This window comes from Palaemon carinicauda, chromosome 12 (assembly GCF_036898095.1).
Source record: "Palaemon carinicauda isolate YSFRI2023 chromosome 12, ASM3689809v2, whole genome shotgun sequence".
In the NCBI taxonomy this organism is placed as follows: Eukaryota; Metazoa; Arthropoda; class Malacostraca; order Decapoda; family Palaemonidae; genus Palaemon; species Palaemon carinicauda.
This window is the reverse complement of record NC_090736.1, coordinates 70,685,802-70,711,420: the sequence shown is the minus strand read 5'-3', so window position 1 is coordinate 70,711,420 and position 25,619 is coordinate 70,685,802. Positions and strand designations below refer to the sequence as shown.

At 46.7% G+C, this 25,619-nt stretch overlaps 1 protein-coding gene across 3 annotated transcripts in view; it reads right to left on the bottom strand.

Annotated features, from left to right (window-relative positions):
- The window catches only part of LOC137651263 (neuronal acetylcholine receptor subunit alpha-10-like), a 274,598-nt gene that overhangs the window by 39,344 nt on the left and 209,635 nt on the right, over positions 1–25,619 (bottom strand). The window lies entirely within an intron of this gene.

Genomic DNA, 25,619 nt, shown 5'->3' with positions numbered 1-25,619 from the left:
ATTCTCCAGGGACCCCACCTGTTGGTGGGTAACTCATCCTTGGCGAGAAACGTAGGATCCGGAAACAGGTTCAGTTCTCCCCCATCCAGGAACTGAACACGACCTGCCTCCCTCGAGAGGGCTATGATCTCACTAACCCTGGCCCCGGACGCGAGTGCAAATAGGAAAATAACTTTTTGTGTCAAATCCTTTAACGCACACTCCTCATTGTTCAACAGCGAAGCGAAATGAAGAACTTTGTCTAAAGACCATGAAATGGGCTTTGGAGGTGCTGAAGGTCTGAGCCTAGCGCAGGCTTTCGGAACTTTATTAAAGATCTCGTTACCTAGGTCGACCTGGAAGGCATATAGAATGGGTCTCGTCAAAGCAGACTTACACGCTGAAACCGTGTTAGCTGCCAACCCTTGACCATGGAGGTGGATGAAGAAAGATAAGCAGAAGTCTGTCGAGATCTCCGGCGGGTCTTCGCCTTGACAAAGGCCACCCATTTTCTCCAAGATGACTCATATAGCCTTCTAGTAGATTTGCACTTATATTCCTCTAGGAAGTCTATACTGGCTTTCGAAATCCCGAAACGCTTTCTCACCGCTAGGGAGAGTAAATCATGAGCTGCAGGGTCCGGGTTTTCTGTAATGAAGCGCAGACAGTCGACTTCTGGACTCGCTGGGTCAGAACTGGATCTGGTAGCGGTACAAACTTCAGCCGTAGTGCCAATGCCAGGGGGAACCACACGCTGTTCGGCCACTTGTGGGCCACTATTGCCGCTACCCCCTTGAAGGATCTCAGTTTGTTGAGGACCCTCAACAAAAAGTTGTGAGGCGGGAACAGATAAATCCTGGACCATCTGTTCCAGTCGAGGGACATCGCGTCCACTGCTTCCGCTAAAGGGTCCTCGTACGGGGACACGTACAGGGGCAACTTCTTGTTGTCTTTCGTCGCAAAGAGGTCTATCTGCAGTTCTGGGACTTGATTCAGAATGAAGGAGAATGATCCTGCGTCTAAGGACCATTCCGACTCTATCGGTGTGAACCTGGATAGAGCGTCCGCTGTCACATTGCGGACTCCTTGAAGGTGAACTGCCGACAGGTACCACTTCTTCTTTTCCGCCAATCGGAAGATGGCCAACATCACCTGGTTGAGAGGTGGTGACCTCGATCCTTGTCGATTCAAACATCTCACAACTACCTCGCTGTCCATCACCAGCCTTATGTGGATCGAGTGATGCGGGGAAACTTTCTTTAAGGTAAGGAGCACTGCCATAGCTTCTAGAAAGTTTATGTGAAAGGTCTTGAATAGCTTGGACCAAGTCCCCTGGACATTTTTCCGATGCGAGTGACCTCCCCATCCCTCCTTCGAGGCGTCTGAGTGAATCGTCACCGACGGGGGAGGTGGCTGAAGAAGAACTGACTTCTTTAGATGTCTGGCTTGGGCCAAGGCCTGAGAAGAGTACGTAGCCGAAGCGGAACTGGTCTTCTAAGATCTCTTCGCGCGTTTGATGCATAACTTCTCCAAACTCCGGTTGCATCCTTTAGCTGTGCTCCTAGCACTGGGTCTGTCACCGAAGCAAACTGGAGAGAGCCCAGTACCCTCTCCTGTTCGCGTCTTGATATCCTTTCGGAATCTAAAAGTCTCTTGACAGAACCCGCTATCTCCTTCCTTTTCTTCATCGGGATGGAGAAACGGTGTGACATTAGGTCCCAGATGGAGAAAGTCGAGAGTTTTTTCTGTTGATCTTGAATCCTAGGTACTCTAGGAACTGGATCACTTGACTGGAAGCTTGCAAGCATTCTGTCTCGGATGCTGCCCACACCAGCAAGTCGTCCAGGTAGGCTACTACCTGATTTCCCTTTAGGCGTAATTGTTTGAGAGCTACGCTCGCAAGGTTCGTGAAAATCCTTGGGGATATATTTAGCCCGAATGGCATGGCTCTGAAGGCGTATAGTCTTTGTTGTAGCCTGAACCCTAGGTAGGGGGAGAGTCGACGGTTGATTGGAACGTGCCAATAGGCGTCTGACAAGTCTATAGAGACAGAATATGCCCTCTTGGGCAGTAAGGTCCTTATGTGTTGCAGTGTTAGTATCTTGAATTTGCAATTCACTATGAACTTGTTGAGTGGCGACAAGTCCAGAATGACTCTGAGCTTTTCCGAGTCTTTCTTGGGAACACAAAACAGCCTCCCTTGGAATTTGATGGACTTCACCCTTTGGATCACTTTTTTCTCCAACAGTTCTTGAACGTACTCCTCCAGAACGGGGGTGGAGAGTTGAAAAAAACCGAGGGCACGGGGGTGGAGTGCTGTACCAGCTCCAGCCCAGTCCATTCTTGAATAGGCTGTGGGCCCAGGGATCGAAGGTCCACCGATCCCGAAAATTCTGAAGTCTCCCTCCTACCGGCATCATCTCACTTGGACAGCCTTCCTGAGGACTTGCCTCCCTGACCGCGACCACCCCTGAATCCCCTTCCCCTTGAGGGGCGCCTAGACGAGCCTCTGGCTGCTCCTCTAGGCTTTGTTCGAAAGGAAGTAGACTGCCCTTCGAACGTTGGGGTGAATGCCGTGGACTGTGTCGACACGGCCTGGGGTACCCATTGAAATGTGGTCAGGGTTTGTGCCACCATCTGGGGCACTGAAGGCAATGGCAATTGCAGTTGCTGTTGCTGTCTAAGAGGCTTGGCTGGCCGAGACGGTAGCCTAGTCCTCATAGTCTTCCTCTTAGGTTGAGGACCCTCATCCGGGGAAGACTTTCTTTTGATAGCCAGGCCCCACTTCTGGAGAAGGTTTCTATTCTCCAAGGCGGCCTTATCAACAACTTCTTTGACCAAATCGGTAGGGAAAAGGTCTTTGCCCCAAATGTTGGAGGAGATTAGTTTCCTTGGCTCGTGCCTCACCGTGGCCGAGGTGAACACGAACTCCCTACAAGCTCTCCTCGCCTTGACGAAGCCATAAAGGTCCTTCGTCACTGTGGCCAGATGAGTTTTGGCCACTACCATGAACATTTCATGGACCTTGGGGTCACTTGCCATCGTCTCAAGAGTAGTCTGAAGAGACATTGAGGCAGCCAGTCTTTCTTTTTTCTCGAACTCTCTTCGTAAAAGAAAGTCAGACAGCTTAGGGAGGTCCTCGCCGAACTGACGTCCGGCAATATCAGCCTCCAACTTCCCAACTGAGAACGTAAGATGGACGTCCTTCCAGTCTTTGTTGTCCATAGGCAGGGCCAGCGACAATGGCTTACACTCCTCCAGGGAGGGGCAAGGCTTGCCGGCCTCGACTGGTTTTAGTACAGCCGCAAACCCTTTCTGTAAAAAGGGGAAGGCTCTAGCAGGAGAGGACACAAAGGAAGGGAGCTTCTTGCTCAATGCAGCTACCTTTGAGTTCGAGAAGCCCCTCTCTTTCATCGAGGATGAAAGCAGAGCTTGAGCCTTAGCATGGTCCATCACTATGACCTCCTTCGGCTCTGTCTCCTCCTTTGAAGCTGGTTCCTTCCTCAGCCGGACATAACAGTCCGGATATGACGCCTTGCTGGACCAGAATTCCACCTCCTCTAGGGGAACTGAACCCAACTTATCCGAGATGATGATCTTTCCAGTCGTCATCGGCATGTGCTCAGCATACTTCCATGGGTTAGCATCTGAGCACAAGGGAAGGTCTTTCACATTGAGCCTTTTCTGGGGCCCATGTGATTCTGCAAGGCTCTGCATCCGCAGTTCCATTGCAGCCGCCTTTTCCTGATTCTCCTTCTGCATTTGTTGGATCATTCCAACAATGGAGGAGAGGGCCTGTCCCAGCTCTGCTGGGAGACCGGTCGATGTTGAGGGAATAGGCTCCGGGATCTGAACCGGAGTAGTCGACACCTCGTCGACCTCTTCCTCTACGACGTCTGGGGCTTGAACTTCATCCTGGGCTTCTGCCAGGAGGTCTTCCTCCAGACGCTCATCCACGTCAGACATCCTGTCATCCAACTGGATGTCTTGCATAGCGACCGCGACTTCAGCATCCACCTGGATCTCAACTTGGGGGATCTCCTCTTGAGGCTGGGGAATCACTGCATCAGGTGATGCCCTAGGGAAAAGATACGCCCTCATCTTCTCACTTGGAAGATAAGGTCCAGAGGAGTTCTTCTGGAAGCCCTTTACCCAGGTACGAAGCTTCTCCCTTGCTATATCCCTTGATTCCGCCGTCCTAGGGGAATCGAAGGCCTCAGTAATCAGGTTAGTGCACACGGTACATACCTGAGGGTCCCAATACTGGAGATCACCTTTGGAGACAGCGCATGCTGCGTGTCTCCTACAAAACTCATGTCCGCAGAGGTTCTTGCTGAGGACGTTGCAGAAAACACTTCCGCACTTCGGAAACACTTCCGCACTTCGGAGGGTCCTCCTGTAAAGAGAAGAAATTTCCATGAGTATCAAGTGAACTATGTATCACTGGATATGCATAGTATAGCATAACAATTCAGAAAGGAAAGACACACACTTGTGTTTCCTTCACAACCAATTGTTGCAGCCTTCCAGATAATAAAATCGAATGGTTAATCTTTTCTAGAATAACAAATGCAAAGTTTCCAGAGGAAACAGGTGGAGCTCACACCTAAGCAATGATTTTAAAATCCTGGATAATAGACAAGAAAGAACTCACTTTCTTATCTGTAGGGCAACAGCAAAGGGCTGTGCAAGACAACACAAAAGTGTTAGAACACACAGTGCTGTACCAAAACTTATACTATAGTTTTCTTCTTGCAGTATATGTTATACTGAAGAATACTAGTACAGTATAGGAGGTTATGTGCCGGCCGGCCGGCACACACCATAACTAGCTTTAAAGTATACTACTTAACAGCTATAAGGCGGCAGAACGCTGGTTCAAATGCATGTGCCGGCCGGCAGTAACTGCCGGCCGGCAACAGCCAATGTCGGACGGCAATAACTGCCGGCCGGCAACTACACAAGGTAGTACCCGGCTGCCGGCCACACTCTTGGCGACCGGCAGACAAGGGCTGACATTAGCCGGCCGGCAAAGGTACACAACCGATGCCAGCCGGCAGCAAAAGAACCAGAGGACTACGACTGCCCGGCTGCTGGCCTCATAGGCCGGCAGCCGGGTCGGGTACAGCACTAGAAGAAAACAGAATGGATGCCGGGATAAGAGCGTACACTACCTCCAAGCCCGGCAATCCGAAAGAGTGCAAATAAGGAAGGGAAGAATCTAATTCAGGCTTCCTGACCAATGCCGTCTGGCTCTACAGGCAGGCATGGATGAGGGACCAAGGGAGGTCCGGGCAGCACTCAAAGTAGAAGACCCTTGCCGGCCGGCAGCTCTGCCGGCCGGCAAGGGACTGAGTCAATTCCACATCCTAACTTATCCTAGGTCCAGATGTAGAATGACGTACAGTACTGTAATGGCTAGGCCATTACGGAGATAGAGGGGGAAGGGACAAAAGAGGGTCCTACCAACCTTGCTTTAGTGAAGGATCACCCGCAGCCAAGAAAACTCATCTTAGCCTAAGGGAGATCCAAGGAGGGAGGCCAGCAATACTTGCCAGCTCCCAGAGAACCAAAGCAAGGAAGGTGTTGCTACCCACAGGGAAAGAATCTTATCCTCCCCCGAGAACAGCAACAAGGACTAGTCTGGTAGATCACAAAAGAAGGAATCATCTCGTACAGAAACCTTCGGTAGTGACCTAAGGAGGCAAAGCCTCCTATGTCTGTGTTAGGTCAGTGAGGGAGACTCTACCCCAAGCCAGACAAACACAGACTCAGACTAAAAACTCTGTTGTTCTGTCCCTCTCTGAAACCAGACTTACTGGAACAGGAAGGTACAGTAACACCCCAGTACAGTTTTATCGAAAATTAATTCAGATAAACCACTTAGGGATAAGCCCAAGGCTTAAACAGAGGGAAAGGGATTGCATACCTTCTCCGAAGAAAAGAAAGCAACCGGGGAGTATGAGAAAGTATACTAAGGCTCCATAAGCAACTAAGCCTAGGCACCAAGAGAATCGATTACCTAAATCACCGAAACTCACTTGTATACAATCTTGGAAATATTCAACATAATCTTAAATGTATAAAAAACAGCCAAAAGCTTCAATAAAATTTTTAATACACTCGGAAAAACCAAAATCATGCATGAAGTACTAGGACCAAACGACTAGGCTACATGGCCTAGCGTAGGCCAGAATTGGCGAATACTTCGCCAAAAATAATACTAAAGAACGAAAGGAAATCCTACGTAACGCTAAATAGCTAAAATTTATTAAAGCAAAATAACCGGGAATGTCGCTCTGGCTAACTAAACTTATACCTAGCGAGCGACAGCGTCCATGACGCCTCCGGTAGGCTACGGCTCTTGTAACAAAGATTAATCCCATTAATCACTCAAAAATTTACCAAGAGCCTACATTTATACATAAAAGACATGGTACTCAACTTATCGGAGGCCGGCGAAGTTGGAAAAGCCATGAAAAGTCGAATAAATCCAAGATTTTGCGAGAAACACAGGAAAAAACACCGAGTTGTTAAGCTACGCAAAAAGGGAATACAAATGGTGCCAGGATTGGCGCCAGGCACGCTTAGGAAACTGGAGAATAGGGAGCCTTGGGAGCGGCTCCCCCTTTTTCTTTCCCGATTTCGTTTCTTGCCAATTGACCCCTTCGATACGTAATCTCTGTTCGGGGTGCAGATTGCTATGTGGCGTGTCAAGAATACGTCCTCTGATATGTCGCGATATCCCTTTCACGAGGGATATTCGCTCCAGGAGTTAGAATTCTGGTACCTTAAGGTAAATTCTCTGGGAATATCGCCGTAGTTGTAATATACCCTAGGAAGCTACCCAATAGGAACTTCCATCAGGACGACATGGCTTGAGCCCAAAAATATATATGTATATATATATATATATATATATATATATATATATATATATATATATATATATATATATATATATATATATATATATATATATATATATATATATATATATATATATATATATAAATCCACACACACATATACACACACAAGCACGCACACGCACACACACACACACACACTAATATATATATAACGGATTTTGAGCGAAGCGAAAAATCTATTTTTGGGTGAGATAGCCATGGCGTCCTGATGGAAGGTTCCTGTTTGGTAGCTTCCTTGGGTATAAGACTACTAAGATATTCCCAGAGAATTTAACCACAGGTTATCACAGAATTCTAACTTCTGGAGCGAGTATCTCAAAGGTTTCCCTTTAAGACATCGTAATACAACAGGGGACACGCATGTCTGAACGTGCCACATAGCTATCTCCACCCCGAACAGAGTTAATGCTTCGGTGTGTAAGGACTGAGAATAGCTGGGAGCCGTTCCACAGCTAATCTCACTCGTGGCTACTACTGATACTCGAGACGTAAACAAACGGACGCCATTGCTCTAATGACGTCACGCGCGTCTTTATCCTGGCGCCAGTTGCTGCCCATCACCATGATACAATTGTGTAGGGTGGGAACAAACTGAACGAAGTAGTAGGGAGGGTCCATCAGGACGCCATGGCTATCTCACCCAAAAATAGATTTTTCGCTTCGCTCAAAATCCGTTTTTTGGGCTCAAGCCATGGCGTCCTGATGGAAGAGTACCAGAGAATCAATGTATCGTGGTAGATTTTCCCCCAGAGTTAAGTGCCTAGGCATTGACAAAACAGCAAAGTAATCTTAGGTAAGAACCATAGGAACGAAGTATCCTGCCCCCCATTGGTAGGAAGTTCCCATGGGCTATGCCGACGTCAAAGTGGTATTGAAGGGCTATTCATCTTGACAGAAGAACTTTTAAGAACTTAGAGATGAAGCAGAATGTTTGATATTTGTATAGGAACATTCTGAAGTAGGCCAGTGGTGGTTGGGCACTGTGTATAGAGTTCATCTCCTGATTATCAGAAGTAAGTATTCGTGTAGGAACCTTACTGAGACAAGGTGAATATAATTTAGGATTAGACATCTTAAATTCTTCATGACCATAAGAAAGGAGGAATAAATAAAAACTATGACAGTATGTATTTCATAGTAAGTAGGAGCTGAAAGAGACGCATAAGTAATAAAATAGAAATTTTATTTCACAATGCAGAAATTAAATAATTTACAGCAAAAGTAAAGTTCATTTACAGTAATAATAATGTACATAGAAATAAAGGCTTGCTCTTGAATCTGAAAAGGAATTTCAGGATTAGTAGGTACTCGTTCTCGAGGAACGCAAGTCTTTAAACAACACATCATGCTCAAGGCATGCGGCACTTGTGTGACACTATGACATTTCACCTGGGATAAGAACAGTTATAAAAGCACTAAGTGTTTTTAGACATCACTATGAATCACTCGAGGGTCAACATAGGCACCCGAAGAGTTAGAGTCCCAAGTAACTCACTGTTCTACGCAGAGTTAGGTGCAGGTTTCATAACACTACCTGCGGCTACCACAAAATGTTTGATTTCGTGCACTTGTTTCGCATAATGTTTAAAGAAAACTCGCGAGGACTTCCAGCCCGTAAAGTTTTTAAGGCTCTCAAAGTCCATGCTCTGAAAGAAGTTCAGAGAAGATGCCACTTTTCTAGGATCATGACCAGCGGGTGTACTGTTCGGATCCGCTCTGCGAATGAAGTAGGTGATTTTCGCTCTTAATTGTTTCAGTGACAGGTCGCTGCCCGATGTTTCTCCTTTGAAGAGTTGGCCTCCACCAAAGTTCGAAGTTCTGCGAAGATAGACCTTGAGACTCTCTACTGGACATAGAGAGACATCCTCCTTCAGGGGGCATATTCTCCAAGGGCCCCATCTTTTGGTGGGTAATTCATTTTTGGCGAGAAACGTCGGATCAGGGGAGAGGGTCACTTCTCCTGAATCAGCAAACAGGATGTGTCCCTCTTCTCTTGATAATGCCACTATTTCGCTGACTCGAGCTCCCGAGGCGAGAGCAAATAAAAATATAACTTTCTGAGTCAGATCCTTGAGGGGGCATGAATCATTGTCCAAGTTGGAGGCGAAATGGAGCACCTTGTCTAGTGACCAGGAGATCGGTTTCGGAGGGGGTGCTGGGCGTAGGCGAGCACATGCTTTCGGCAGTTTGTTAAAGATGTCGTTGGACAGATCAATTTGGAAAGCATATAGAATTGGTCTAGTCAAAGCCGATTTGCAGGTTGAAATCGTATTGGCTGCTAATCCTTGTCCATGAAGGTGAATGAAGAAGGACATACAGAAATCAATGGTGATTTCTTTAGGATTTTTTGCTTTAACAAAGGAGACCCATTTCCTCCAGGAAGATTCATATTGCCGTCTCGTGGATTCGGTCTTGTATTCCTCTAGGAAGTCTAGACTTTTCTTCGAGATCCCAAACCTCTTCTTTGCGGCAAGGGAGAGAAAATCATGAGATGAAGGTCCTTGATTTTCGATGATGAAGCGAAGACAGTCGACTTCTGTACTTGTTGAGAGAGAACTGGGCCCGGGAGAGGGATCAGCTTGGGCTGCAGCTCCAGGACCAGGGGGTACCAGTTGCTCCGGGGCCACTTGGGAGCCACTAGGGCCGCTGTCCCTTTGAAGGTTCTCAGTTTGGAGAGGACTTTCAACAGAAGGTTGGTGGGAGGGAACAGGTATATCTTGGACCATCTGTTCCAGTCCAGTGACATGGCGTCCACCGCTTCTGCTTTGGGGTCCTCGTACGGGGCTACGTACAGAGGAAGTTGATTGTTGTCGCTCGTTGCAAAGAGATCTATCTGAAGTTCTGGGACTTGATGAGAGATGAAGGAGAATGATCTTGCGTCTAGAGACCATTCCGACTCTATCGGGTTTGTCCGAGATAGAGCATCCGCTGTCACGTTGCGGAATCCTTGTAGGTGAACTGCAGACAGGTGCCACTTCTTCTTCTCCGCCAGACGGAAGATTGGGAGAAGCACCTGATTTATCTGGGGCGATCTTGAGCCTTGGCGATTGAGACAACGAACTACCACCGAGTTGTCTAGGGTTAGACGGATGTGGATCGAGGGCGGCGGGGATAACTTCTTCAGAGTAAGAAGGACCGCCATGGCCTCCAAGATGTTTATGTGGAACGTCTTGAATAGTGGAGACCAGGTCCCTTGAGCTTGTTTCAGGTGGGAGTGACCTCCCCAGCCCTCCAGTGAGGCATCCGTGTGGATGTTGAGTGATGGAGGAGGGTGTTGGAGAGGAATGGACCTTTTCAGGGCCTTTGCTTCCGACCACGGCTTTAGGAGGCGTCGAAGTCTGTTTGGAAGCCGTCTCTTGAGGTCTCTTCGAGCGATGGATGCCGATCGTCTCCAGACTCCCGCGGCATCCTTTAGCTGTGCGCGAAGCACTGGGTTTGTCACTGAGGCGAATTGTAGAGAGCCTAGAACTCGTTCCTGCTGTCGTCTTGAAATGCGTTTGGATTTCAGTAGTCGCTTGACAGACCCTGCTATTTCCTTCCTTTTCTTCTGGGGGATGGAAAGGCGGTGTGACTGAAGATTCCAGTGGATTCCCAGCCACTGAAACTTCTGAGCTGGAGAGAGGCGAGATTTCTTCTCGTTGATCTTGAATCCCAGGTGTTCTAGGTACTGGGTAACTTCGTCGCAAGACTTTGCACACTCTTCGGGCGATGGAGCCCAGACTAGCCAGTCGTCGAGGTAGGCCATCACCTGGACGTTTCTTAGGCGGAGCTGTTGTACTATGGCATCCGCCAGCTTTGTGAAGATCCGAGGGGCCACATTGAGGCCGAATGGCATGGCCCGGAAGGCGTAGCTTTTCCTTTGGAGTCGAAATCCTAGGTAGGAGGAAGCATGATGGTTCATTGGAATGTGCCAATAGGAATCCGCCAGGTCTATAGAGACCGTGTAGGAACCTTGAGGCAGAAGGGTCCTTATTTGTTGAAGCGTCAGCATCTTGAATTTGTTGTTCTCTATGAACTTGTTGAGGGGGGATAAGTCCAGAATGACTCTGAGCTTGTCTGAGTCCTTCTTGGGAACGCAAAACAGTCTCCCTTGGAACCTGGTGGACTTTACCTTCCTTATCACCTTCTTGTTCAAGAGGTCTAGAACATATTCTTCCAGAATGGGGGTCGATTGTTGAAAGAACCGCTGGAAGATTGGGGGTGGTTGCACCCAACTCCAGCCTAGACCGTTCTTGATGATGCTGTGTGCCCAGGGATCGAAGGTCCAACGATCCTGGAATTGGCGGAGTCTTCCTCCCACCGGAAGCACTTCATTGCTTCTGGTGTCCCGAGGACTTGTTGCCTCGGCCGCTAGCTCCCTTTCCTCCTCTACCTCTGGAGGGACGACGAGAGGCGTCTCTGCTTGCACCCCTGGACGAGCCTCTACCTCTGGCATGAAAGGTAGTGGATGGCTGCTCAAAGGCAGGGGTGAAGACCGGTGACTGTGACAACACCGGTTGGGGGACCAATTGAAAGGTCTGCTGTGGTTGGGCAACCACTTGGGAGGTAGCGGGTCCCGGAAACTGACGTCGTTGTTGACGTTGCTGGGGTTTTGGCTTCTGAGGTTTCCTCTTAGGCTGAGGTCCATCGTCCTGAGAGGGTTTCCTTTTTCTGGACATGCCCCACTTGTGGAGAAGGTTCCTATTCTCCGTGGCAGCTCTGTCAGTTATTTCCTTGACAAGGTCAGAAGGAAACAGGTGCTTTCCCCAGATGTTGGAGGAAATCAGCCTCCGGGGTTCGTGTTTCACGGTGGCACCGACAAACACGAATTCACGACAGGCTCTACGAGCCTTTATGAAATGGTACAAGTCCTTCATTACTGTAAGTAAGTGGGATTTGGCTAGTACCATGTAGTGATCAGGTACTCTTGTGTCACAGGCCATAACTTCAAGTTGGACTTGATGAGAAAGAGATGCCGCAAGCCTCTCCTTCGTGTCTTGTTCCCGGCGAAGGTGGTGATCATTGAGCTTAGGGAGGTCTTCATTAAACTGACGTCCGGCGACGTCAGGATCGAGCCTACCCACGACGAAAGTATGTTGAACATCTTTCCATTGTCTAGTGTCAGGGGGTGTCACGATGGAGAAGGGTCTGCACTCCTCCAGTGCAGGGCAGGGTTTTCCTTCTTCCGCCGCTTTAAGGCATGCAGCTAAGGCCTTTTCCAAGAAAGGAAGAACCGCAGTGTCAGGTGCGACATATGTAGGATGCTTCTTGCTCAAGGCAGGAAGCTTAGAGCAGGTAAAGCCCCTGCTCTTAAATGCGGAGGCTAGCATAGCCTGGGCCTTTGCGAGATCGAACACTATCTCTTCTTTAGGTTCGGTCTCCTCCTTCGAGGCAGGTTCGGAACGAAGCCGGACGTAACAGTCCGGGTATGCCTCGAAGCTTGGGAAGAACTCCACATCTTCCAACGGGACCGTGCCGATCTTGTCACTAACAAAGATCCTGGCGGTCGCAATAACCATATGCTCTGCATACCTCCACGGGTTGGCATGAGAGCAAGCTGGGAGATCCTTGACCGAAATCTTCTTCGGTTCTCTGGATCCAATCATTGACCTGATGGACTCCTGGTTCTCCTTCAGTCTGTCGTCCATGACAGCTCTAATCAGCCGGATCAGTTCTTGGGTAGAAGAGGAAGGATCCGGGGTCGAGGAGGTAGACGGAATGGACATTTCCGTCGGTGTAGGAGTAGGCGGAGGGATGGACGAGGGAGCAGCTCCAAGCTCCGACTCGGTGTATTCCACCTTGTCTTCGTCCTCTTCGGCTCCTTGAGCCATAAGCGTCTTCTCCGTGTCTTCCGAGACGTCTGAGATCTGTTCATCATCCTCGGAATCTAAACGACACTCGTGCATGGACTGAGCCATGACCACATCAGGTTCCACCGTAATTTGGACAGTGGGGATTGCTTCTTTTGGAACCACTGAGTCAGGGGAGGCCTTAGGGAACAACAGGGACCTCAGTTCTTCGGTGGCCAGGTACGGTCCAGTAGCATTTTTCTGAAAGCCACGCACCCACTTGCGCAGCTTTTCACGAGCAATGTCTCTAACCTCCGCTGAGGGAGGGTTATGGAAGGCCTCAACTAGGTGGGCCTGGCAGACCGTACAATCCAGTGGATTCCAGAACTTCAAATCCCCTTTCTTGTCTGCACAAGGGGCGTGAGTCCTGCAAGCCGTATGCCCGTAAAACTGCGGGCGTTTCACAGCGCAGAAGGCGAAGTCACACTTCATCTGCTCCTCCTGTGGAAGAAAGAGAAAATGAGTATGGGGGAGTCATAGGAATGGCTCTTAAACTAAGTTAATATTAATCATTAATTTTAACTTAAAGAAGGTGTGATGCATAGAGAATGAAAACAGTAAAGGAGAACACGCTCCATGCATCTCGCCCGGCTGGTTACCATAAGCTTGGTCCTGGGATAATCCAAATGACCGAGATCATTGGATATAGTTTCCTAGGATTCCCATTATATTGGAACTCCATGGAAAGCCAAGGACAAGGTTGGGATCGAATTCATTCGGTTCCCAGTTAAGAGCCAGAAGGCCTCATTAAAGGTAACTGCTTCTGGCAACCAGCTGTGCTAAGATGCACATAGCATGCTGGAATTAGAAGAATGCAAAGAGACAGCATGATCACTAATAGAGCAGTACTAGGTACTGATCTTAAAAGCAAAGCAGCTTATCTATTTGCTATGTAGGGCTATCTTAGTCTTATGATAGCTACAGTGAGGGGGTGCAAGTATTCTTGACGCCTCCGGGGCATCCGGCAAGCCGCCGGCATGCCGGAGCTCGCTCCAGCATAGATTCTGGCATTAGAACAGACAATTTTCAAAAGTCAGTTAGATACCAGGATGGCGGCCGCCGGCACAACGGCGGCACGCCGGCAGGGAGCGGCGGCTCCGGCAGCCGGAGGATGCCAGGTTGGTGACTGGGATAAGGATGGTACAGGTAGTATCGGGTTGCCGGCAGTATATGCCGGCACTCCGGAGATCGACCGGCAAGCGGACGATTAGATAGGAGTAGGAGAGCCGCCGGTAGTAGCCGGCGGCAGCCGGCAGTCCCTCGGTACACGGGGGGCTGGCGGCAAGGGTAGGGAAGTCACCAAGAGGGAGGCAGGTATTGCCGACAGTAGAGGCGGCAAGAGACCGGCACCCGGATAGATAGAGAGACAGGGGGAGGGGGGAAAGGATGCAGGAAGTACCGTCAGGGTTCCAGACATCCCTCCCCCTCCCTGAGAGGGTGTACCCATGATAGAGACAGGCTCTAACATCCATAAGCAGGGGTCACTAGGGACCGGGAGCAGGTAGCCCAAGGGAGGGCTAGGGAACACCCAAGAGGGGGGGGAGACTCCCCTATGCAGAACTACACTAGTAACTAACCTTATAGGACACTATGAAGGTATATGTACCAGAGCGGACTGCACAGGGAAGCTCGGGTAGCCCTACTCATCCACCCTAAGGAGGATTTGTAGGACAGGGGACAGATGAGTATAAACTAACCTAAGCATAGGCTAGGCTATACAAGAGATAGGAGGGGAGGGAGAAGAGAGAGGTCTTCCCAGGAAGGGTTTCTGTACCAGAGCGGCCACTAAGGGAAGGGAGGACACTCCCTAACCTAAGATCAGGCTGATCGGCTAAAACGGTGCAAGAGTACAGTTTCAGCATGGAACAGAGAAACCTTCCTAACCCGACCTAGAGCAGGGCTAAAAGTCCTGAACTAGGCAAGGAAGAAGACATATCGCTATCGCAGGAAAGTCATAGACTATCCTAGCCATAGAGGTAGGCTAGCCTAACCTCACTCTCAGACGCAATCCTAAAGGGGGTTCATTCCTTTAGGGAGGACTGAGAGGCGATATATATACTCTATTAGACAATTAATCCCTTTACTCAGAAAAGGGATCAAGGCTAAATGGAGGGAGTGCCAAGGCAGGGGATGAAGGAAGCATATAGGGGTCCTAAGGTTAGGTTAGGCTAGAAAGAATCACTGACTAGCCTATCCCCTATATGGTCCCTGAAGGCGAAAACATTTGCATCACTAGTCAAAAGTATTGTAAAATAATAATGCCACTATCTTCATAACTTAGTCTAGGATCACTAATAAATCATGCATGAACACTTGTATGTAGGCTCCTGGCCTGGGGGCTATAGTAGCCGACTGGTAAGAGGTCAATCGATGACCGATAAAAAGCGTCAAAACACGATATAAAAGTTCCTAGCTATGAAGACTAAATAAACTAATGTATTCGATTAGTATATAAAGCCGGAAGCGTTGTTGTGGCTAACTAAATAAGACATGCAAAACAACAACGACGCCATAAAATGGCGGGTCCGGTAGAGGCACAGCTCTGCCACAAAACATCAATTATTTCGCAAAATAATATTTACTTTACGGCCAGAGCTTAATTAAACAATACTGGAACCTTGTACTCAACTTTCCAGAAGAAGGCGAGGCTGAAGGTAACGACATAGCGAAGATGCAAAGCGATAAAGTTAACACAAGGGAAAATCCGTCTAAGTAGGGCAGCTACTAAACAAAGGATAAAGACGCGCGTGACGTCATTAGAGCAATGGCGTCCGTTTGTTTACGTCTCGAGTATCAGTAGTAGCCACGAGTGAGATTAGCTGTGGAACGGCTCCCAGCTATTCTCAGTCCTTACACACCGAAGCATTAACTCTGTTCGGGGTGGAGATAGCTATGTGGCACGTTCAGACATGCGTGTCCCCTGTTGTATTACGATGTCTTAAAGGGAAACCTTTGAGATACTCGCTCCAGAAGTTAGAATTCTGTGATAACCTGTGGTTAAATTCTCTGGGAATATCTTAGTAGTCTTATACCCAAGGAAGCTACCAAACAGGAACCTTCCATCAGGACGCCATGGCTTGAGCCCAAATATATATATATATATATATATATATATATATATATATATATATATATATATATATATATATATATATATATATATATATATATATATATATATATATATATATATATATATATATATATATGTATGTATAATGAGTAAGTAATACTTGTGTTAACTGCAATGATATTTATAAGTATCATAGACACTCAAATGACTTCCCAATACAGCAACCTGAAGGTATGACCGTTTTTCCTGGCATTTGTCAACATTTTCAGTTGATAGATCTATTCTATTGAAATGAATAGTTAAGAACAATTCACGGTAATTGTTTTTGTATCAAATGATGTAAAATATATACGTCCAGCTTTAGGCCATTCTTTTTTTCAGAGCTAAATGAAAACATTTAAACTAACAGCTATAAACTTCAGGTAACAATAAATAATCATATTTTAAAAGCCACATTCAAGTGATGAAAGGTAGTTTCCGTATCAATAAATAGATAAATATATACATATTAGGAATTCGATAAGATAACTGCATAACAATTTTCAACATATCTCGTATACAAGACAGGCTTACAGTATAACAATATTTTTGTTCCATTAGGTGATCTTCAGTAAAGATACGTATTTTTCATCATTAACGTACTTCTAACGCACGCAGGCACACACACACACTTTATGTATGCATATATATATATGTATATATATATATATATATATATATATATATATATATATATATATATATATATATATATATATATATATATATATATATATATATATATATATATATATATATATATATATATATATATATATATATATATATATTTTGGGCTCAAGCCATGTCGTCCTTATGGAAGTTCCTATAGGGTAGCTTCCTAAGGTATATTACAACTACGGCGATATTCCCAGAGAATTTACCTTAAGGTACCAGAATTCTAACTCCTGGAGCAAGTATCCCTCGTGAAAGGGATATCGCGACATATCAGAGGACGTATTCTAGACACGTCACATGGCAATCTACATCCTGGACAGAGATTTCGTCTCGTAGGAGGTGATTGACGAGATACGAATTCGGGAAAGAAAAAGGGGGAGCCGCTCCCAAGGCTTCCCTATCCCCCGATTCGTATGCGTGCCTGGCGCCAATCCTGGCGCCATCTGTATTCCTTTTTGCGTAGCTTAACAACTCGGTGTTTTTTCCTGTTTTTCTCGCAAATCTTGGATTTATTCGACTTTTCATGGCTTCTTCGTCTTCGTCGGCCTCTGATAAGTTGAGTATAGTGTCTGTTATGTATAAATGTAGGCTCTTGGTAAAATTATGAGTGATTAATAGGATTAATCTTTGATACAAGAGCCGTAGCCTACCAGAGGTGTCCTGGACACTGTCGCTCGCTAGGTATAAATTAGTTAGTCAGAGCGACATTCCTGGTTGTTTTGCTTTAATAAATTTTAGCTATTTAGCATTACATAGGATTTCCTTTCGTGCTTAGTATTATTTGGCGAAGTATTCGCCATTCTGGCCTACGCTAGGCCATGTAGCCTAGTCGTTTGGTCCTAGTACTTCATGCATGATTTTGGTTTTTCCGAGTGTAATTAAAATTTTATTGAAGCTTTAGGCTATATTTTATACATTTTAGACTATGTGGAATATTTCCAAGATTGTATACGTGTGAGTTTCGGTGAATTAGGTAATCGATTCTCTTGGTGCCTAGGCTAATTGCTTATGGAGCCTTAGTATACTTTATCATACTCCCCCATTGCTTTCTTTTCTTCGGAGAAGGTATGCAATCCCTTTCCCTCTGTTTAAGCCTTGGGCTTATCCCTAAGTGGTTTTTTCCGAATTTATTTTCGATAAAACTATACTAGGGTGTTACTGTACCTTCCTGTTCCTGTAGTTATGGTTCAAGAGGGACAGAACAACAGAGTTTTTTAGTCTGAGTCTGTGTTGTCTGGCTTGGGGCAGAGTCCCCCTCGCTGACCTAACACATACAAAGGGAGCTTAGTTCCCTTAGGTCACTACCGAAGGTTTCTGTAGTTATGATTCCTTCTTTTGTGATCTACCAGACTAGTCCTGTTGCTGTTCTCGGGGGAGGATAAGTTCTTCCCTTGGGAGTAGCAACGCCTTCCTTGCTTTGGTGCTCTGGAAGCTGGCAAGTATTGCTGGCCTTTCCCCTTAGATCTCCCTTAGGCTAAGATAAGTTTCTTGGCTGCGGGTGATCTGTCACTAAAGCAAGGTTGGCAGGACCCTCTTGTCCCTTCCCCCTCTATCTCCGTAATAGCCTAGCCATTACTGTACTGTACCTTGCCGGCCGGCAGAGCTGGCCGGCAGGGGTCTTACTGTACTGTACGTCGTTCTACTTCTGGACCTAGTATAGGTTGGGATGTGGAATTGACTCAGCCCATTGCCGGCCGGCAGAGCTGCTGGCCGGCAAGGGTCTTATGTTTTCGAGTGCTGCCCGGACCTCTCTTGGTCCCTCATCCATGCCTGCCGGCAGAGCCGGACGGCATTGGTCAAGGAAGCCTGAATTAGTTTCTCCCCTTCCTTATATGCACTCTTTCGGTTGCCGGGCTTGGAGGTTGTGTACACTCCTATCCCGGCATCCATTTTTTTTTTCTTCTAGTGCTGTACCTGAGGCCGGCTACCGGCCTATGAGGCCGGCAGCCGGGCAGGTGTAGTCCTCTGGTTCTTTTGCTGCCGGCTGGCATCGGTCTTGTACCTTTGCCGGCCGGCTTATGTCAGTCCTTGTCTGCCGGTCACCAAGAGTGTGGCCGGCAGCTGGGTACTACCTTGTGTAGTTGCTGGCCGGCAGCCATTGCCGGTCAACACTGGCTGTTACCGGCCGGCAGTTGCTGCCGACCGGCACAGGCATTTGAACCAGAGTGCTGCCACCCTATAGCTGTTAAGTAGTTTACTTTAAAGCTAGTTGTGGTGTGTGCCGGCCGGCAAAGGCAGGCCGACACACATCCCCCTATACTGTACTAGTATTCTTCTGTATAGCATATACAGTAAGAAGAAAACTATAGTAAAGGTTTTGGTACAGCACTGTATCTTCTAACACTATTGTGTTTTCTTGCACATCCCTTTGCTGTTGCCCTCAGATAGGAAGCTGAGTTCTTCCCTGTCTATTATCCAGGATTTTAAAATCATTGCTTAGGTGTGAGCTCCACCTGTTTTCTCTGGAAACCTTGCATTGGTTACTCTAGAAGAGATAAACCATTTTTTATTTTATTATCTGGAAGGCTGCAACAATGGGTTGTGAGGGAAACACAAGTGTGTGTCTTTCCTTGCTGAATTGTTATGCTATACTATGCATATCCAGTGATACATAGTTCACTTGATACTCATGGAAATTTCTTCTCTTTACAGAAGGACACTCCGAAGTGGGGAAGTGCTTTCTGCAATGTCAGCAGCAAGAACCTCTGCGGATATGAGTTTTGTAGGAGACACGCAGCATACGCTGTCTCCAAGGATGATCTCCGGTATTGGGACCCTCAGGTATGTACTGTGTGCACTAACCTGATTAATGAGACATTTAAATAGCTAGGAAGAAGCTTCGTACCTGGGTAAGGGGCTTCCAAAAGAACACTTCTGGCCCTTATCTTCCAAGTGAGAAGATGAGGGCGTATCTTTTCCCTAAGGCATCAGCTGATGCAGTGATTCCCCAGCCTCAAGAGGAGATCCCCTAAGTTCCGATCCATGTGGATGCTGAAGTCGCGGTCGCGATGCAAGACATCCTGCTAAATGACAGGATGTCTGATGTGGACGGGTGTCAGGAGGAAGACCTCCTGGCAGAAGCCCAGGATGAAGTTCAAGCCCCTCTACATCGGCCGGTCTCCCAGTAGAGCTGGGACAGGCCCTCTCTTCTATTGTTGGAATGATCCAACAAATGCAGAAGGAGAATCAGGAGAAGGCGGCTGCAATGGAACTGCGAATGCAGTGCCTTGCAGAATCACATGGGCCCCAGAAAAAGCTCAATGTGAAAGACCTTCCCTTTTGCTCAGATGCTAACCCATGGAGGTATGCTGAGCACATGCCGATGACGACTGGAAAGATCGTCATCTCGGATAAGCTGGGCTCAGTTCCCCTGGAGGGTGGAATTCTGGCCCAGCAAGGCATCATATCCGGACTGTTATGTCATGCTGAGGAAGGAACCAGCTTCAAAGGAGGAGACAGAGCCGAAGGAGGTCATAGTGATGGACCATGCTAAGGCTCAAGCTCTACTTTCATCCTCGATGAAAGAGAGGGGCTTCTCTAACTCAAAGGTAGCTGCATTGAATAGGAAGCTTCCTTCCTTTGTGTCCTCGCCTACTAGAGCCTTCCCCCTTTTACAGAAAGGGTTTTTGGCTGTACTAAAAGCAATCGAGGCCGGCAAGTCTTGCCCCTCCCTAGAGGAGTGTAAACCCTTGTCGCTGGCCCTGCCTATGGACCACAAAGACTGGAAGGACGTCCATCTTACGTTCTCAGTGGGGAAGTTGGAGGCTGATATTGCCGGACGTCAGTTTGGCAAGGACCTCCCTAAGCTGTCTGACTTTCTTTTGCGAAGTGAGTTCGATACAAAAGAAAGACTGACTGCCTCAATGTCTCTTCAGACTACTCTTGAGACGATGGCAAGTGACCCCAAGGTCCATGAAATGTTCATGGTAGTGGCCAAGCCTCATCTGGCCACAGTGACGAAGGACCTTTATGGCTTCGTCAAGGCAAGGAGAGCTTGTAGGGAGTTCGTGTTTACCTCGGCTACGGTGAGGCACGAGCTAAAGAAACTAATCTCCTCCAACATTTGGGGAAAAGACCTTTTTCCCTACCGACTTGGTCAAAGAAGTTGTTGATAAAGCCGCCTTGGAGAATAGAAACCTTCTCCAGAAGTGGGGCCTGGCTATCAAAAGAAAGTCTTCCCCGGATGAGGGTCCTCAACCAAAGAGGAAGACTATGAGGACTAGGCTACCGTCTCGGCCAGCCAAGCCTCTTAGACAGCAACAGCAACTGCAATTGCCATTGCCCCCAGTGCCCCAGATCGTGGCACAAACCCCGACCACCTTTCAGTGGGTACCCCAGGCCGTGTCGACACAGTCCACGGCATTCACCCCAGCGTTCGAAGGGCAGTCTACTTCCTTTCGAGCAAAGCCTAGAGGAGCAGCCAGAGGCTCGTCTAGACGCCCCTCAAGGGGAAGGGGATTCAGGGGTGGTCGTGGTCAGGAAGGCAAGACCTCAGGACGGCAGTCCAAGTGAGGTGATACCGGTAGGAGGGAGACTTCTGAAATTTCGGGATCGGTGGACCTTCGATCCCTGGGCCCACAGCCTACTCAAGAATGGACTGGGCGGTAGCTGGTACAGCACTCCACCCCTGTACCTTCGGTTTTTCCAACACTCCACCCCCGTTATGGAGGAGTACGTTCAAGAACGGTTGGAGAAAAAGGGTGAAGCCCATCAATTTCTAAGGGAGGCTGTTTTGTGTTCCCAAGAAAGACTCGGAAAAGCTCAGAGTCATTCTGGACTTGTCGCCACTTAACAAGTTCATAGTGAATTGCAAATTCAAAATGCTAACACTGCAACACATAAGGACCTTACTGCCCAAGAGGGCATATTCCGTCTCTATAGACTTGTCAGACGCCTACTGGCACATTCCAATTAGATATCAACTCTCCCCCTACCTAGGGTTCAGGCTACAACGAAGACTATACGCCTTCGGAGCCATGCCATTCGGGCTAAACATAGCCCCAAGGATTTTTACGAAGCTTGCGAGCGTAGCTCTCAAACAATTTCGCCTAAAGGGAATTCAGGTAGTAGCCTACCTGGACGACTGGTTGGTGTGGGCAGCATCCGAGACAGAATGCTTGCAAGCTTCTAGTCAAGTGATCCAGTTCCTAGAGTACCTAGGCTTCAAGATCAACAGAAAAAGTCTCGACTTTCTCCATCTCAAAAGTTCCAGTGGCTAAGATCCACTGGGACCTTTTGTCACACCGTTTCTCCACCCCGGCGAAGAAAAGGAAGGAGATAGCGGGTTCTGTCAAGAGACTTCAAGATTCCGAAAGGATATCAAGACACGAGCAGGAGAGAGTACTGCGCTCTCTCCAGTTTGCTTCGGTGACAGACCCAGTGTTAAGAGCACAGCTAAAGGATGCAATCGGAGTTTGGAGAAGTTATGCATCAAACGCGTGAAGAGATCTGAGAAGACCAGCTGCTTCGGCTAAGTACTCTTCTCAGGCCTTGGTCCCAAGCCAGACATCTAAAGAAGTCAGGTTCTTCTTCAGCCACCTCCCCCGTCGGTGACGATTCACTCAGACGCCTCGAAGGAGGGATGGGGAGGTCACTCTCATCGGGAAAAAAGTCCAGGGGACTTGGTCCAGGCTATTCAAGACCTTTCTCATAAAACTTTCTAGAAGCTAGGGCAGTGCTCCTTACCTTAAAGAAAGTCTCCCCGCGTCATTCGTTCCACATAAAGTGGTAATAGACAGCAAGGTAGTTGTGAGATACTTGAATCGACAAGGATCGAGGTCACCCCCTCTCAACCAGGTGATGTTGGCCGTCTTCAGATTGGCGGAAAAGAAGAAGTGGTACCTGTCGGCAGTTCACCTTCAAGGAGTCCGCAATGTGACAGCGGACGCTCTATCCAGGTTCACACCGATAGAGTCGGAATGGTCCTTAGACGCAGGATCATTCTCCTTCATTCTGAATCAGTCCAAGAACTGCAGATAGACCTCTTTGCGACGAAAGACAACAAGAAGTTGCCCCTCTACGTGCCCCGTACGAGGACCCCTTAGCGGAAGCAGTGGACACGATGTCCCTCGACTGGAACAGATGGTCCAAGATTTATCTGTTCCCTCCTCACAACCTTCTGTTGAGGGTCCTCAACAAACTGAGATCCTTCAAAGGGTAGCGGCAATAGTGGCCCACAAGTGGCCGAACAGCCTGTGGTTCCTCCTGGCATTGGAACTGTAGCTGAAGTTTGTACCACTACCAGATCCAGTTCAGACCCAGCGAGTCCAGAAGTCAACTGTCTGCGCTTCATTACAGAAAACCCGGACCCTGCAGTTCATGATTTTCTCTCCCTAGCGGTGAGAAAGCGTTTCGGGATTTCGAAAGCCAGTATAGACTTCCCTGAGGAATATAAATGCAAATCTACTAGAAGGCAATATGAGTCATCTTGGAGAAAATGGGTGGCCTTTTGTCAAGGCGAAGATTCCGCAGGAGATCTTGACAGACTTCTGCTTATCTTTTTTCCCCACCTCCATGTTCAAGGGTTGGCAGCGAACACGATTTCAGCGTGTAAGTCTGCTTTGACAAGACCCATTCTATATGCCTTCCAGGTCGACCTAGGTAACGAGATCTTTAATAAAGTCCCGAAAGCCTGTGCTAGGCTCAGACCTTCAGCACCTCCAAAGCCCATTTCATGGTCTTTAGACAAGTTCTTCATTTCGCTTCTCTGTTGAGCAATGAAGAGTGTGCGTTAAAGGATTTGACACAAAAAGTTATTTTCCTATTTTGCACTCGCGTCCGGGGCCAGGGTTAGTGAGATTGTAGCCTCTCGAGAGAGGCAGGTCGTGTTCAGTTCCTGGATGGGGAAGAACTGAACCTGTTTCCGGATCCTACGTTTCTCGCCAAGAATGAGTTACCCACCAACAGGTGGGGTCCCTGGAGAATCTGCCCTCTGAAAGAAGATGCATCTCTATGTCCAGTAGAATGCCTAAAGGTCTATCTTCATAGAACTTCAGACTTCAAGGGTGGTAAACTATTCAGGGGAGAGACATCAGGCTCAAATTTATCTCTGAATCAACTCAGAGCGAAAATCACATATTTTATTCGCAGAGCGGATCCTGACAATACACCCGCAGGTCACGATCCGAGGAAAGTTGCCTCATTCTTAAATTTCTTTAATTGTATGGATTTTGAACATCTCCGTTCATACACTGGCTGGAAGTCTTCCAGAGTGTTCTTTCGCCACTATGCGAAGTAAGTAGAGGAACTAAAAGAGATCTGTGGTAGCAGTGGGTCGCGGTGTTAACCCTACTGTTTAACTCTGCGAGGAACAGTGGTCTTAATTGGGACAATTAATTCCAGGGTGAGTGTGTAGTTACATACTGTACTACAAACTAAGTGAGGGCACTGTGTTGCCCATCCAGACTGTTCCATTTCCGAAGGTGAACCTAGCATAAGTGCAGACATGTGTGCCGAGCGTTTCTAACGCTAATGTCATTGATTTGTAATACAGGCTTTTGTGACTTTGATACTTCGGTATCTTAAAAGTGGCATCTAATGTTTTTTCTTTCAGACAAACAAGCTCTGTTTACTATCATACTTATGCTTAAAGTTTTGGGATATCCTCTTCTTATATATATATATATATATATATATATATATATATATATATATATATATATATATATATATATATATATATATATATATATATATATATATAATTGTGGTTAACCTGTCTATTTATTGCCTGTCAATAATCTGGTTCTTGAGAACCTTGCGTCTCCTTCACCTGTGTCAATTTATTGGTATAATTGAGCATTCATTCTATGTACCTTCTCTGGGATAATTCTAATAGAATTGTTCCTTTATGCAAGCTATGTTGCATTTGTTTTCCTCCTATGCGGATATAAAACCTTTGTCTAATACAAGTATTGTGCGGAAAACTGGTCGATATTTCATATTGACGCAGTGGTCCTTTACAAACTATGCTTTACTTAATATAGGGCGAGACCACTATATTAGCTTGCCTGGTATTCATACATAGATATATGTACTCTTCGAGACTTTTCCAGAGTTCAGTAGGACTCTTCCCTGTAGGGGGCAGGAAGCTCTAACATAGTTTATAGTTAGTTGAAAAGATGTATAACGGTAACATCTTAGGTCTCTAGGTCTAGTCGACCGGGAAAAAATTACCTCCGGGGAGTACGGCACGTTCTGACAATCCACAGATACAGTAATGCTCTGGTACACTTCCATCAGGACGACATGGCTTGAGCCCAAAAAACGGATTTTGAGCGAAGCGAAAAATCTATTTTTGGGTGAGATGGCCATGTCGTCCTGATGGACCCGCCCTTCCCTTTCTAAGAAAGGGCTGTAGGACCCCTCCCTACATACAATATCTGTAGCACCTCGTGTACGCTACAAGGAATACAGATGGCGCCAGGATTGGCGCCAGGCACGCATACGAATCGGGGGATAGGGAAGCCTTGGGAGCGGCTCCCCCTTTTTCTTTCCCGAATTCGTATCTCGTCAATCACCTCCTACGAGACGATATCTCTGTCCAGGATGTATATTGCCATGTGACGTGTCTAGAATACATCCTCTGATATGTCGCGATATCCCTTTCACGAGGGATACTCGCTCCAGGAGTTAGAATTCTGGTACCTTAAGGTAAATTCTCTGGGAATATCGCCGTAGTTGTAATATACCCTAGGAAGCTACCCTATAGGAACTTCCATCAGGACGACATGGCCATCTCACCCAAAAATAGATTTTGCGCTTCGCTCAAAATCCGTTATATATATATATATATATATATATATATATATATATATATATATATATATATATATATATATATATATATATATATGTATATATATATATATATATATATATATATATATATATATATATATATATATATATATATATATATATATATATATATATATATATATATATATATATATATATATATATATACATATATATACAGTATATATATATATATATATATATATATATATATATATATATATATATATATATATATATATATATATATATATATAAATATATATATATATATATATATATATATATATA